This window comes from Bombina bombina, chromosome 10 (assembly GCF_027579735.1).
Source record: "Bombina bombina isolate aBomBom1 chromosome 10, aBomBom1.pri, whole genome shotgun sequence".
Classification (NCBI taxonomy): Eukaryota; Metazoa; Chordata; class Amphibia; order Anura; family Bombinatoridae; genus Bombina; species Bombina bombina.
In genome coordinates, this window is record NC_069508.1 from 35849167 (window position 1) to 35865005 (window position 15839).

Consider the following 15839-nt stretch of genomic DNA (forward strand, 5'->3'; position numbering starts at 1 on the left):
TATTAACCCCTAAAGCTAAGTCTAACCCTAACACTAACACCCCCCTAAATTAAATATAATTTTAATCTAACAAAATTAATTAACTCTTATTAAATAAATTATTCCTATTTAAAGCTAAATACTTACCTGTAAAATAAATCCTAATATAGCTACAATATAAATTATAATTACATTGTAGCTATTTTAGGATTAATATTTATTTTACAGGCAACTTTGTAATTATTTTAACCAGGTACAATAGCTATTAAATAGTTAAGAACTATTTAATAGTTACCTAGTTAAAATAATAACAAAATTACCTGTAAAATAAATCCTAACCTAAGTTACAATTAAACATAACACTATACTATCATTAAATTAATTAAATAAAATACCTACAATTACCTACAATTAAACCTAACACTACACTATCAATAAATAAATTAAATACAATACCTACAAATAACTACAATGAAATAAACTATCTAAAGTACAAAAAATAAAAAAGAACTAAGTTACAAAAAATAAAAAAATATTTACAAACATAAGAAAAATATTACAACAATTTTAAACTAATTACACCTACTCTAAGCCCCCTAATAAAATAACAAAGACCCCCAAAATAACAAAATGCCCTACCCTATTCTAAATTACTACATTTCAAAGCTCTTTTACCTTACCAGCCCTGAACAGGGCCCTTTGCGGGGCATGCCCCAAGAAATTCAGCTCTTTTGCCTGTAAAAAAAAAACATACAATACCCCCCCCAACATTACAACCCACCACCCACATACCCCTAATCTAACCCAAACCCCCCTTAAATAAACCTAACACTAAGCCCCTGAAGATCTTCCTACCTTGTCTTCACCCTACCAGGTTCACCGATCCGTCCTGAAGAGCTCCTCCGATGTCCTGATCCAAGCCCAAGCGGGGGGCTGAAGAGGTCCATGATCCGGCTGAAGTCTTCATCCAAGCGGGAGCTGAAGAGGTCCATGATCCGGATGAAGTCTTCATCCAAGCGGGAGCTGAAGAGGTCCATGATCCGGATGAAGTCTTCTATCAACGGCATCTTCAATCTTCTTTCTTCCGGATCCATCTTGCAGACCTCCGACGCGGAACATCCTCTTCTCCCGACGCCTACTAGCGGAATGACGGTTCCTTTAAGGGACGTCATCCAAGATGGCGTCCCTCGAATTCCGATTGGCTGATAGGATTCTATCAGCCAATCGGAATTAAGGTAGGAATATTCTGATTGGCTGATGGAATCAGCCAATCAGAATCAAGTTCAATCCGATTGGCTGATTCGATCAGCCAATCAGATTGAGCTTGCATTCTATTGGCTTCAGCTCCCGCTTGGATGAAGACTTCATCCGGATCATGGACCTCTTCAGCTCCCGCTTGGATGAAGACTTCAGCCGGATCATGGACCTCTTCAGCCCCCCGCTTGGGCTTGGATCAGGACATCGGAGAAGCTCTTCAGGACGGATCGGTGAACCTGGTAGGGTGAAGACAAGGTAGGAAGATCTTCAGGGGCTTAGTGTTAGGTTTATTTAAGGGGGGTTTGGGTTAGATTAGCGGTATGTGGGTGGTGGGTTGTAATGTTGGGGGGGGGGGTATTGTATGTTTTTTTTTACAGGCAAAAGAGCTGAATTTCTCTGGGCATGCCCCGCAAAGGGCCCTGTTCAGGGCTGGTAAGGTAAAAGAGCTTTGAACTTTTGTAATTTAGAATAGGGTAGGGCATTTTTTTATTTTGGGGGTCTTTGTTATTTTATTACGGGGCTTAGAGTAGGTGTAATTAGTTTAAATATTTTTCTTATGTTTGTAAATATTTTTTTATTTTTTGTAACTTAGTTCTTTTTTATTTTTTGTACTTTAGATAGTTTATTTCATTGTAGTTATTTGTAGGTATTGTATTTAATTTATTTATTGATAGTGTAGTGTTAGGTTTAATTGTAGATAATTGTAGGTATTTTATTTAATTAATTTATTGATAGTGTAGTGGTAGGTTTAATTGTAACTTAGGTTAGGATTTATTTTACAGGTAAATTTGTAATTATTTTAACTATTTTAGCTATTAAATAGTTCTTAACTATTAAATAGCTATTGTACCTGGTTAAAATAATTACAAAGTTGCCTGTAAAATAAATATTAATCCTAAAATAGCTACAATGTAATTATTCGTTATATTGTAGCTATATTAGGGTTTATTTTACAGGTAAGTATTTAGCTTTAAATAGGAATAATTTATTTAATAAGAGTTAATTAATTTTGTTAGATTAAAATTATATTTAACTTAGGGGGGTGTTAGTGTTAGTGTTAGGGTTAGACTTAGCTTTAGGGGTTAATACATTTATTAGAATAGCGGTGAGCTCCGGTCTTCAGATTAGGGGTTAATAATTGAAGTTAGGTGTTGGCGATGTTAGGGAGGGCAGATTAGGGGTTAATACTATTTATTATAGGGTTAGGGAGGCAGATTAGGGGTTAATAACTTTATAATAGTAGCGGTGCGGTCCGCTCGGCAGATTAGGGGTTAATAAGTGTAGGCAGGTGGAGGCGACGTTGTGGGGGGCAGATTAGGGGTTAATAAATATAATATAGGGGTCGGCGGTGTTAGGGGCAGCAGATTAGGGGTACATAGCTATAATGTAGGTGGCGGCGCTTTGCGGTCGGCAGATTAGGGGTTAATTATTGTAGGTAGCTGTCAGCGACGTTGTGGGGGGCAGATTAGGGGTTAATAAATATAATACAGGGGTCGGCGGTGTTAGGGGCAGCAGATTAGGGGTACATAAGTATAACGTAGGTGGCAGTCGGCAGATTAGGGGTTAAAAAAATTTAATCGAGTGGCGGCGATGTGGGGGGGCCTCAGTTTAGGGGTACATAGGTAGTTTATGGGTGTTAGTGTACTTTAGAGTACAGTAGTTAAGAGCTTTATGAACCGGCGTTAGCCCAAAAAGCTCTTAACTACTGACTTTTTTCCTGCGGCTGGAGTTTTGTCGTTAGATGTCTAACGCTCACTTCAGACACGACTCTAAATACCGGAGTTAGAAAGATCCCATTGAAAAGATAGGATATGCAATTGACGTAAGGGGATCTGCGGTATGGAAAAGTCGCGGCTGAAAAGTGAGCGTTAGACCCTATTTTGAGTGACTCCAAATACCGGAGTTAGCCTAAAACCAGCGTTAGGAGCCTCTAACGCTGGTTTTCACTGCTAACGCCAAACTCCAAATCTAGGCCATAGTTTCAGGAGGATACGACTCATGCTTTTCAGAATACGTTTAGTGCCATATTGCAAGTGAAGATCTAAATATCGCTTGGATGAAAGCAATATTTGCACTACACTGTGTAATACCAGCGCACAATAATGTGTGCTGATATTACAAGTTTTCAGCAATGCGAACACAACCTCGCGTTTGCATTGCTGGGTAGCATTTCGCTCACAAGAGCGAGCTTCTAAAGGCTCCTACTGGAGCCGTGTTCTGATGCTGTCAGAGACGCCAAGTCACGCAGCGATGGCAGCAAATATAAATATATATGTGGGGAAAACAAAGAAAGGCGCCTCATGGAGTATAAATAAAAAATATGCAGAAAATCTGATGACAGTGTAAATACTCACAAAAGTATTGCACTTCTTCTGAGTGCTAATAAACCAATCTGGGCTTCTCAGTCTCCAGCTGACTGTGCAAGGAAGACTCTTCCAAGGGTGTGAATACAAGGGTATTGATAGATGATTTGGATCTTTGCAAATAAAAAACAAAGAAACCGCCCAATGTTACAGATAAACTTCTTAATACCAAAAGGATGTAAAGTATAAATGTGGTACTCACATGTGGGAAAGCACATATTTCTACGCTAATTTATTCCCATTATTTATAACCAGTGCCCTCTATTTTTCTTCTCTTTTTGTTTTGAAGAGTTATTTGGAAGAGTATCTTTTAAAAAACTACACTAGATAGTATTTTGGGGCCATTTGGGGCAGATTTATAAAATTAACCAGAGATCTGATCTCTGGTTGATTTTATAAGCGCTAATTGCTACTGCGAGCTTGCGGTAGCAATAACCAGCCACTTGTAATGGCTGGTTAATTATCTTGCTTCTGCAAATGGGCAAATTGGTGTATTTATTTATGTGTTGATATGTGTATATATGTACAGGGAGTGCAGAATTATTAGGCAAATGAGTATTTTGACCACATTATCCTCTTTATGCATGTTGTCTTACTCCAAGCTGTATAGGCTCGAAAGCCTACTACCAATTAAGCATATTAGGTGATGTGCATCTCTGTAATGAGAAGGGGTGTGGTCTAATGACATCAACACCCTATATCAGGTGTGCATAATTATTAGGCAACTTCCTTTCCTTTGGCAAAATGGGTCAAAAGAAGGACTTGACAGGCTCAGAAAAGTAAAAAATAGTGAGATATCTTGCAGAGGGATGCAGCACTCTTAAAATTGCAAAGCTTCTGAAGCGTGATCATCGAACAATCAAGCGTTTCATTCAAAATAGTCAACAGGGTCGCAAGAAGCGTGTGGAAAAACCAATTCGCAAAATAACTGCCCATGAACTGAGAAAAGTCAAGCGTGCAGCTGCCAAGATGCCACTTGCCACCAGTTTGGCCATATTTCAGAGCTGCAACATCACTGGAGTGCCCAAAAGCACAAGGTGTGCAATACTCAGAGACATGGCCAAGGTAAGAAAGGCTGAAAGACGACCACCACTGAACAAGACACACAAGCTGAAACGTCAAGACTGGGCCAAGAAATATCTCAAGACTGATTTTTCTAAGGTTTTATGGACTGATGAAATGAGAGTGAGTCTTGATGGGCCAGATGGATGGGCCCGTGGCTGGATTGGTAAAGGGCAGAGAGCTCCAGTCCGACTCAGACGCCAGCAAGGTGGAGGTGGAGTACTGGTTTGGGCTGGTATCATCAAAGATGAGCTTGTGGGGCCTTTTCGGGTTGAGGATGGAGTCAAGCTCAACTCCCAGTCCTACTGCCAGTTTCTGGAAGACACCTTCTTCAAGCAGTGGTACAGGAAGAAGTCTGCATCCTTCAAGAAAAACATGATTTTCATGCAGGACAATGCTCCATCACACGCGTCCAAGTACTCCACAGCGTGGCTGGCAAGAAAGGGTATAAAAGAAGAAAATCTAATGACATGGCCTCCTTGTTCACCTGATCTGAACCCCATTGAGAACCTGTGGTCCATCATCAAATGTGAGATTTACAAGGAGGGAAAACAGTACACCTCTCTGAACAGTGTCTGGGAGGCTGTGGTTGCTGCTGCACGCAATGTTGATGGTGAACAGATCAAAACACTGACAGAATCCATGGATGGCAGGCTTTTGAGTGTCCTTGCAAAGAAAGATGGCTATATTGGTCACTGATTTGTTTTTGTTTTGTTTTTGAATGTCAGAAATGTATATTTGTGAATGTTGAGATGTTATATTGGTTTCACTGGTAAAAATAAATAATTTAAATGGGTATATATTTGTTTTTTGTTAAGTTGCCTAATAATTATGCACAGTAATAGTCACCTGCACACACAGATATCCCCCTAAAATAGCTAAAACTAAAAACTACTTCCAAAAATATTCAGCTTTGATATTAATGAGTTTTTTTGGGTTCATTGAGAACATGGTTGTTGTTCAATAATAAAATTAATCCTCAAAAATACAACTTGCCTAATAATTCTGCACTCCCTGTATTTATGTGTATATATGTGCATTTATGTGTTGATATGTGTATACATGTGTATATGTGCATTTATGTGTTGAAATGTGTATATATGTATATATGTGCATTTATGTGTTGATATGTGTATACATGTGTATATATGCATTTATGTGTTGATATGTGTATACATGTGTATATATGCATTTATGTGTTGATATGTGTATATATGTATATATGTGCATTTATGTGTGGATATGTGTATATATGTGCATTTATGTGTTGATATGTATATATGTATATATGTGCATTTATGTGTTGATATGTGTATATATGTGCATTTATGTGTTGATATGTGTATATATGTGCATTTATGTGTTGATATGTGTATATATGTGTATATGTGCATTTATGTGTTGATATGTGTATATATGTGTATTTATGTGTTGATATGTGTATATATATATATATATATATATATATATATATATATGTGTATTTATGTGTTGATATGTGTGTTTATGTGTTGATATGTGTGTTTATGTGTTGATATGTGTATATATGTGTATATGTGTATTTATGTGTTGATATGTGTATATATGTGTATTTATGTATTGATATGTGTGTGTATATATATATATATATATATATATATATATATGTGTGTGTTTATGTGTATTTATGTGTTGATATGTGTATATATGCATATATATGTGTATGTATGTGTGTAAATATGTTGGAAAAAGGGTTATCACAAACCTGCAATTTGTAAAAACAGCAATATCTGCAAAGCGCAATAAAACGAAGTATGCCTGTAATGTGTTTAATTGAGCAATACATTGAAACGTATCTGTATACTAAATACAAGTGTAAAATTATTCAACACTGTCAGTTTTTAGATTGTTAGCACAATTTACAAGGTTTTACAAATCCAGAGCAATTCAGGGAAACACCTCTTGGAAATCTGTTGGAATCCATCTTCTTTGTATACTCAAATATTAACATGATATCCCCTTTTTAAGTTTACTTCCCAGGTGATTAGTTTGCTTAGTCCTAGAATTATTCAGTTCCATAGAGGGATCTGACTGGTTTGGTACATTCAAGTAACTTTGCCTATAAACCTTCCTTTTTAATGTCCTCAATATATGAAGATTTATACTATATGTTTGTGACAGGTTGACAGCTCACTGACCTGATATGTTCAAATCACCTGACAAATTTCCATGAGAGTCTGTTCCCCAATTATAAAGAGTAACTCTAAGCATCTGACAAAACCTATCAATATTCTGTATTTATTACATTAATGCACCAGGAAAGAAATCTGCCATATAGCAACCATAACTCTTCCTTTGACATTCCAGAATTAATCAATTACTGGTGTCCTGTTGTGATCCCCCTGGTTACGTATATGAAAAGCTAGAATGCTGCAGCTCGTGCCTCAATTTAGTGCAGGAAAGAGCACACAGGTGCTGCAGCACGTGCCTCAATTCAGTGCAGAAGAGAGCACACAAGTGCTGCAGCACGTGCCTTAATTCAGTGCAGGAGAGAGCACACAAATGCTGCAGCGCATGCCTTAATTCAGTGCAGGAGAGAGCACATAAGTGCTGCAGCATGTGCCTCAATTCAGTGCAGGAGAGAGCGCACAATTGCTGCAGAACGTGCCTCAATTCAGTGCAGGAGCTAGTACGTGCCTCAATTCAGTGAAGGAGATAGCACGTGCCTCAATTCAGTGCAAGAGAGAGCACACAAGTGCTGCAGCATGTGCCTTAATTCAATGCAGGAGAGAGCACACAAATGCTTCTACACGTGCATCAAGTAAGTGCAGGAGAGAGCAAACCAAATGCTGCAGAAAGTGCCTCAATTCAGTGCAGGAGAGAAAACACAATTGCTGCAGCACTGCCTCAATTCAGTGTAGGAGAGAGCAAACCAAATGCTGCAGAACGTGCCTTAATTCAGTGCAGGAGAGAGAGCATGCAAGTGCTGCATCACATTCCTCAATTCAGTGCAGGAGAGAGCACACAAATGCTGCAGTACATGCCTCAATTTAGTCCAGGAGAGAGCAAACAAATGCTGCAGCATGTGCCTCAATTCAGTGCAGGAGAGAGTACACAAATGCTGCAGCACGTGCCTCAATTCAGTGCAGGAGAGAAAACACAAATGCTGCTGCACGTACCTCAATTCAGTGCAGGAGAGAAAACACAAATGCTGCTGCACGTACCTCAATTCAGTGCAGGAGAGAAAACACAAAAGCTGCTGCATTTGCCTCAATTCAGTGCAGGAGAGAAAACACAAATGCTGCAGAATGTGCCTTACTTCAGTGCAGGAGAGAGCACACAAGTGCTGCAGAACGTGCCTTAATTCAGTGCAGGAGAGAGCAAACAAAATGCTGCAGCACGTGCCTCAATTCAGTGCAGGAGAGAGCAAACAAAATGCTGCATCATGTGCCTCAATTCAGTGCAGGAGAGAGCACACAAGTGCTGCAGCACGTGCCTTAATTCAGTGCAGGAGAGAGCAAACCAAATGCTGCAGAACGTGCCTCAATTCAGTGCAGGAGAGAGCAAACCAAATGCTGCAGCACGTGCCTCAATTCAGTGCAGGAGAGAGCAAACCAAATGCTGCAGAACATGCCTCAATTCAGTGCAGGAGAGACCACACAAGTGCTGCAGCACATGTCTCAATTCAGTGCAGAAGAGAGCACTCAAGTGCTGCAGCACGTGCCTTTATTCGGTGCAAGAGAGAGCACACAAATGCTGCAGCACGTGTCTCAATTCAGTGCAGAAGAGAGCACACAAATGCTGCAGCACGTGCATCAATTAAGTGCAAGAGAGAGCACACAAATGCTGCAGCACATGCCTTTATTCAGTGCTGGAGAGAGCACACAAATGCTGCAGCACATGCCTCAATTAAGTGCAAGAGAGAGCACACAAATGCTGCAGCATATGCCTCAATTAAGTGCAAGAGAGAGCACACAAATGCTGCAGCATGTGCCTCAATTCAGTGCAGGAGAGAGCACACAAGTGTTGCAGCATGTGCCTTAATTCAATGCAGGAGAGAGCACACAAATGCTGCTACACGTGCCTCAAGTAAGTGCAGGAGAGAGCAAACCAAATGCTACAGAAAGTGCCTCAATTCAGTGCAGGAGATAAAACACAAATGCTGCAGCACTGCCTCAATTCAGTGTAGGAGAGAGCAAACCAAATGCTGCAGAACGTGCCTCAATTCAGTGCAGGAGAGAGAGCATGCAAGTGCTGCATCACGTTCCTCATTTCAGTGCAGGAGAGAGCACACAAATGCTGCAGTACATGCCTCAATTTAGTCCAGGAGAGAGCAAACAAATGCTGCAGCATGTGCCCCAATTCAGTACAGGAGAGAGTACACAAATTCTGCAGCATTTGCCTCAATTCAGTGCAGGAGAGAAAACACAAATGCTGCTGCACGTGCCTCAATTCAGTGCAGGAGAGAAAACACAAATGCTGCTGCACGTGCCTCAATTCAGTGCAGGAGAGAGCAAACGAAATGCTGCAGAACGTGCCTCAATTCAGTGCAGGAGAGAGCACACAAGTGCTGCAGCATGTGCCTTAATTCAGTGCAGGAGAGAGCAAACCAAATGCTGCAGAACGTGCCTCAATTCAGTGCAGGAGAGAGCAAACCAAATGCTGCAGCACGTGCCTCAATTCAGTGCAGGAGAGAGCAAACCAAATGATGCAGAGCATGCCTCAATTCAGTGCAGGAGAGACCACACAAGTGATGCAGCACATGTCTCAATTCAGTGCAGAAGAGAGCACACAAGTGCTGCAGCACGTGCCTTTATTCAGTGCAGGAGAGAGCACACAAATGCTGCAGCACGTGTCTCAATTCAGTGCAGAAGAGAGCACACAAATGCTGCAGCACCTGCCTCAATTAAGTGCAAGAGAGAGCACACAAATGCTGCAGCACGTGCCTTTATTCAGTGCAAGAGAGAGCACACAAATGCTGCAACATGTGCCTTAATTCAATGCAGGAGAGAGCACACAAATGCTGCTACACGTGCCTCAATTCAGTGCAGGAGAGAGCACACAAGTGCTGCAGCATGTGCCTTAATTCAATGCAGGAGAGAGCACACAAATGCTGCTACACGTGCCTCAAGTAAGTGCAGGAGAGAGCAAACCAAATGCTGCAGAAAAAGCCTCAATTCAGTGCAGGAGAGAAAACACAAATGCTGCAGCACTGCCTCAATTCAGTGTAGGAGAGAGCAAACCAAATGCTGCAGAACGTGCCTCAATTCAGTGCAGGAGAGAGAGCATGCAAGTGCTGCATCACGTGCCTCAATTCAGTGTAGGAGAGAGCCAACCAAATGTTGCCGAACGTGCCTCAATTCAGTGCAGGAGAGAGCACACAAATGCTGCAGTACATGCCTCAATTTAGTCCAGGAGAGAGCAAAAAAATGCTGCAGCATGTGCCCCAATTCAGTGCAGGAGAGAGTACACAAATTCTGCTGCACGTGCCTCAATTCAGTGCAGGAGAGAAAACACAAATGCTGCTGCACGTGCCTCAATTCAGTGCAGAAGAGAAAACACAAAAGCTGCTGCATGTGCCTCAATTCAATGTAGGAGAGAGCAAACAAAATGCTGCAGAACGTGCCTCAATTCAGTGCAGGAGAGAGCACACAAGTGCTGCAGCACGTGCCTTAATTCAATGCAGGAGAGAGCAAACCAAATGCTGCAGAATGTGCCTCAATTCAGTGCAGGAGAGAGCAAACCAAATGCTGCAGCACGTGCCTCAATTCAGTGCAGGAGAGAGCAAACCAAATGCTGCAGCACGTGCCTCAATTCAGTGCAGGAGAGAGCAAACCAAATGCTGCAGAACGTTCCTCAATTAAGTGCAGGAGAGAGCAAACCAAATGCTGCAGCACGTGCCTCAATTCAGTGCAGGAGAGAGCAAACCAAATGCTCCAGCACATGTCTCAATTCAGTGCAGAAGAGAGCACACAAGTGCTGCAGCACGTGCCTTTATTCAGTGCAGGAGAGAGCACACAAATGCTGCAGCACGTGTCTCAATTCAGTACAGAAGAGAGCACACAAATGCTGCAGTACCTGCCTCAATTAAGTGCAAGAGAGAGCACACAAATGCTGCAGCACGTGCCTTTATTCAGTGCTGGAGAGAGCACACAAATGCTGCAGCATGTGCCTTAATTCAATGCAGGAGAGAGCACACAAATGCTGCTACACGTGCCTCAATTCAGTGCAGGAGAGAGAACACAAGTGCTGCAGCATGTGCCTTAATTCAATGCAGGAGAGAGCACACAAATGCACTTACACGTGCCTCAAGTAAGTGTAGGAGAGAGCAAACCAAATGCTGCAGAAAGTGCCTCAATTCAGTGCAGGAGAGAAAACACAAATGCTGCAGCACTGCCTCAATTCAGTGTAGGAGAGAGCAAACCAAATGCTGCAGAACATGCCTCAATTCAGTGCAGGAGAGAGCACACAAGTGCTGCAGCACATGCCTCAATTCAGTGCAGGAGAGAACAAACCAAATGCTGCAGCACGTGCCTAAATTCAATGCAGGAGAGAGCACACAAATGCTGCTACACGTGCCTCAAGTAAGTGCAGGAGAGAGCAAACCAAATGCTGCAGAAAGTGCCTTTATTCAGTGCTGGAGAGAGCACACAAATGCTGCAGCATGTGCCTTAATTCAATGCAGGAGAGAGCACACAAATGCTGCTACACGTGCCTCAATTCAGTGCAGGAGAGAGAACACAAGTGCTGCAGCATGTGCCTTAATTCAATGCAGGAGAGAGCACACAAATGCAGCTACACGTTCCTCAAGTAAGTGCAGGAGAGAGCAAACCAAATGCTGCAGAAAGTGCCTCAATTCAGTGCAGGAGAGAAAACACAAATGCTGCAGCACTGCCTCAATTCAGTGTAGGAGAGAGCAAACCAAATGCTGCAGAACATGCCTCAATTCAGTGCAGGAGAGAGCACACAAGTGCTGCAGCACATGCCTCAATTCAGTGCAGGAGAGAACAAACCAAATGCTGCAGCACGTGCCTAAATTCAATGCAAGAGAGAGCACACAAATGCTGCTACACGTGCCTCAAGTAAGTGCAGGAGAGAGCAAACCAAATGCTGCAGAAAGTGCCTCAATTCAGTGCAGGAGAGAAAACACAAATGCTGCAGCACTGCCTCAGTGTAGGAGAGAGCAAACCAAATGCTGCAGAACGTGCCTCAATTCAGTGCAATAGAGAGCACACAAGTGCTGCAGCACATGCCTCAATTCAGTGCAGGAGAGAACAAACCATACAGCCCAGCCTTGCTCCTCCATGGTCAGACTGTGATCCCACCCCTCTTACTACAGCCCCACCTGCAAAATGCCAGCTGCCCACTGCCTACAGATTCCCTCACCTCCCCATGTTGGGAGGAATATACCAGGACCCTTATATCTATATTTATTATTTAAATTGATCTGAACTTTAAACATACAAGCCATGCCAGTGAGATACTGAGGCCCATTTATCAAGCTCCGTATGGAGCTTGTGGGCCCGTGTTTCTGGCGAGTCTTCAAACTCACCAGAAACAGCAGTTATGAAGCAGCGGTTTAAAGACAGAGATTGCCGGACTCGAGTACGATCGGATTGATTGACACCTCCCTGCTGGCAGCCGATTGACTGCGAGTCTGCAGGGGGCGGTGTTGCACCAACAGCTCTTGTGAGCTGCTGGTGCAATGCTGAATACGGAGAGCATATTGCTCTCCGCATTCAGCAAGGTCTTGCACTGCACCGCACTGTCGGATCAGGTCCGCAAGACCTTTGATAATCCAGCCTCACTGTCTGGGTTGCAACATTACTTCCTCTAAAGATGCTGCCCTAGGCACAAGCCTAGTTGATAAATAGACAAATACTCTGTTGCACGCACTTTGAGATTAATATTTATTATCCTCCTGAATATCTCAAATATTTCTTATTTTGGTTTCTTCTGATATATTTTCTTCCTCTCTGATTACTATTTATAGAGGTAAAAGGGAACTCTTGGTTTCCTTACATTTGTAGAAAACCTTGAACATATGTGTGGGAGCACTGTTTCACATAAATGCATTAATAGGTCTTGTGAGAGTGGCAGTCTATTGTACGTCTGTATACCAGGCTGTGCAGGGAAAGCTGTGCCAACAGGCTTTTCCATACAACACCTCAGATCCCAGCTTCTGGTTTCTTTTTTAAAATCAACTCTTGACATTTCTATGGAAGATTATTAATTCAAGCAGAAATATATGTTTCACAAGGGGTAGCGGTCTTCTTCAGTGATTCTGTTACCTTCTTGATGTAACTGATGTATATCAGAAGCATTAAAGTCATTTTATATCAGTGAGGAATCACAGCATTGCAGAATGTCTGCATACAAAATACATAGATAATAAAATTGTTAATTTTACCACCTGAAAATATGCATTGTTTTGTAACTCAAGGGTCTTCTTGAGTCTATTTATCTTATCTCCTTTGCTATGGCCAGTTAAGAAGAGATATGATTATACATTCCTACATTGTTGTTGAAGTAATCACTGTGCAGAATGTTCTAAGATTATAGTTCCACATTCTGCATTTTGCATTCTAGCACTCTTATGCTTTACTATAGCACCCATTAACCTTATAGTTTCTGGCTGACTTAACTTTGCAAAAGGAGTCACACATGTGTTGTCCCTTCAGAATCCAGCTTCAGTCTAGTCTTGGCCGTATGGTTCTGGTTCCCAATGTTGCTCTTCTGAAGAAAAAGGTTTGGTAATTAGTAATTTACATAATATTTGGATTTAACCTTTATACAGTTTATTTATGATCACCAGCACATAGGAAACAGTTTGTGAAGTTGCATTTGTACTTTACAGGCGTTCTTTGTATTGCTTCTTCCTATAGGTCCTCTAGTTCAGTGTTTCTCAACCGCAGTCCTCAAGTACCTCTAACAGGCCAGATTTTTATTATGCTGAACTAGAGCACAGGTGAAATAATCAGCTGATTGGTGAGAGCAGGTTAGTAACCATGGTTACTGATCAGCTGATTATTTCACCTGTGCTTTAGTTCAGCTATAATGAAAACCTGGCCTGTTAGGGGTACTTGAGGACTGCGGTTGAAAAGCACTGGTCTAGTCCAGCTGAATTATCATAAAGAGAGAGACTATTTTGCTTGGATAGAATTGTTCTTGTTATCTATACAATAAAGACATTTAACCAAATACATGCCAATATAAATAAATAATAAAAAGTCACACGAATAAAGCAATGAAGGACTTGCTAGGTGTTGAGGAAATATAAAGTTTACCCATATGTGTGCTGGCCGTAGTATTGTGCATCATGTGTTTGTATTGTTTCTCTTTCAGTGGCATTTATTTTTCATGCTTTCTGCATCTCATTTTGAAGTGTAAATCTTTTGTGCCGAGATCCCAAGCGTAGGCAGCTCTTGGGCTTGCTCATATTCTTCTCACGCTGCAGCCCACAAAGTGAGCGGGGAAAAAAAAATCATCACAGAAAAGGTTCCCATGGGTTTTATATGAAACTCACTCTCTTTCTTTCTCTGCCTAATGCTGTACTGGCTCAGCTTACAGTATTTATTTAAGAAGATGTGTGCCAATCACGATGAAGGGTGGTAATATCAGTCCTGCCGACTCTGCCAACCTTATAAAGATGATTTAGTTTTGTCTTCCGTTATGTAAAAAAGTGTATAGCCATGCACATAAAGTAAATATCTGATTTATATTATCAATTAACTACCTTATTATCTAACCAGTCAGTTTTCTATAAAAATGCTGTAGTTATACTCTTCTGTGTGTATTTAATACCCTGCTTATTAAATAAGAATGTTGCAATACTCCATGGCACTGGGAATTCCCACAGAGATATCAAGAGCATAAGTCATTAGCACAGCTTAAATTGACATTAAAGGGTTTTCTTTAAAGGAACATTAAACACTAGAAACATTTCATGCACTTCACTCTAATTATGGGGGCTGGAAATGGAGTGGGTTACTCTAGTTAGACACATAGGTGGTGATTGGGGGTCCAAGGCACTAGCAGAGGGAGTAGATAGGTGGAGGCTTCCAAGGTTTTCTGTATATTGATTCTTTAATCTACTGAGTCTTTGACATCCAAAGTTTGTTTGCTTATTTTGAGTTATTACAGTTATTATTATGCAATCCTCTGGTTTCCCCCGTCCCTTGAGATTTACCTTTATATAGTCATCCTTAGTGATGTGGACAATGTTGATTTGGACAATATTGTGCTTTTTATATGAAGAAACCATGGTCAACGCTAAAAAAGTGTCTGGACTGGGGGCCACGAAGATATTTGTGGCTTTCAGTTCTGCGTTAGAGATCTCAGACTGTATAAAAGTGCTGTATAACCTGATACTTGGATCTATATGTACGGAATGACTAGATTTGTTATGTTGAAGCCAAAATGTTTTAATAAAAATTATTTAAACATAATTGTGGGGGCAGCCATTTTGGAACCTAGGTTACACTGCAGGTATCTGAATGAGAGTTACTGCACATGTGTAAACACATTAGCACAGGAATTAAGTGAAAGCTAGATTCCAAAATGGCGGCACTCATAACTAGAGGGAAGCAGGGGATAATCTCAATACTAGGTTTATAAAATGTATTGTGTTTATTGTCCCTGTATGAATGTTATGCATCAACCATTAGTCAATGAATTTCAAAAGCTATACCTACAAAATAAATGCTTTAAAATCATTTGCTTTGCTTTTCAATCCAAGGAACCCGTAGACAAACTAAGTTTGGTTGTTTGTATGTTTTTTTACTTCCTTAGCTCTAACCATGTAGGGGCAGATATGAATGAGCTTCATGGATCAAGCAATCATGGTGTATAATGTTTTAGGGTCAGAGTTGTGGATCTTTAAATGTGTGCTACAGCTTCCCTGTACAGTAGAAAAACACATATTACAGAAAAAGTGGATAAAATAAATAATGAAAATACATTACATAAATAAAACATTTAAGGCTGGATTACAAGTGAAACGCAAAAATATTAGCACTATTGAGTACTAACAGTGCTCAAGTTAAATCAATAGTGATCCTATTCTTGCGCTCATATTACAAGTTGAAAGAAAAAAAAATTCACTCAAGCGCTTCCCGATAACTCCCTCTCCCTATAGACTTCTATGGAGCACGCTACAAAACTAAATGCACGAAAGCTGAAGTTGTGCTAAGAAATACT

At 41.0% G+C, this 15839-nt stretch overlaps 1 protein-coding gene across 1 annotated transcript in view; it reads left to right on the top strand.

Moving 5' to 3' along the window:
* The window catches only part of CACNA1E (calcium voltage-gated channel subunit alpha1 E), a 519663-nt gene that overhangs the window by 293146 nt on the left and 210678 nt on the right, over positions 1-15839 (top strand). The window lies entirely within an intron of this gene.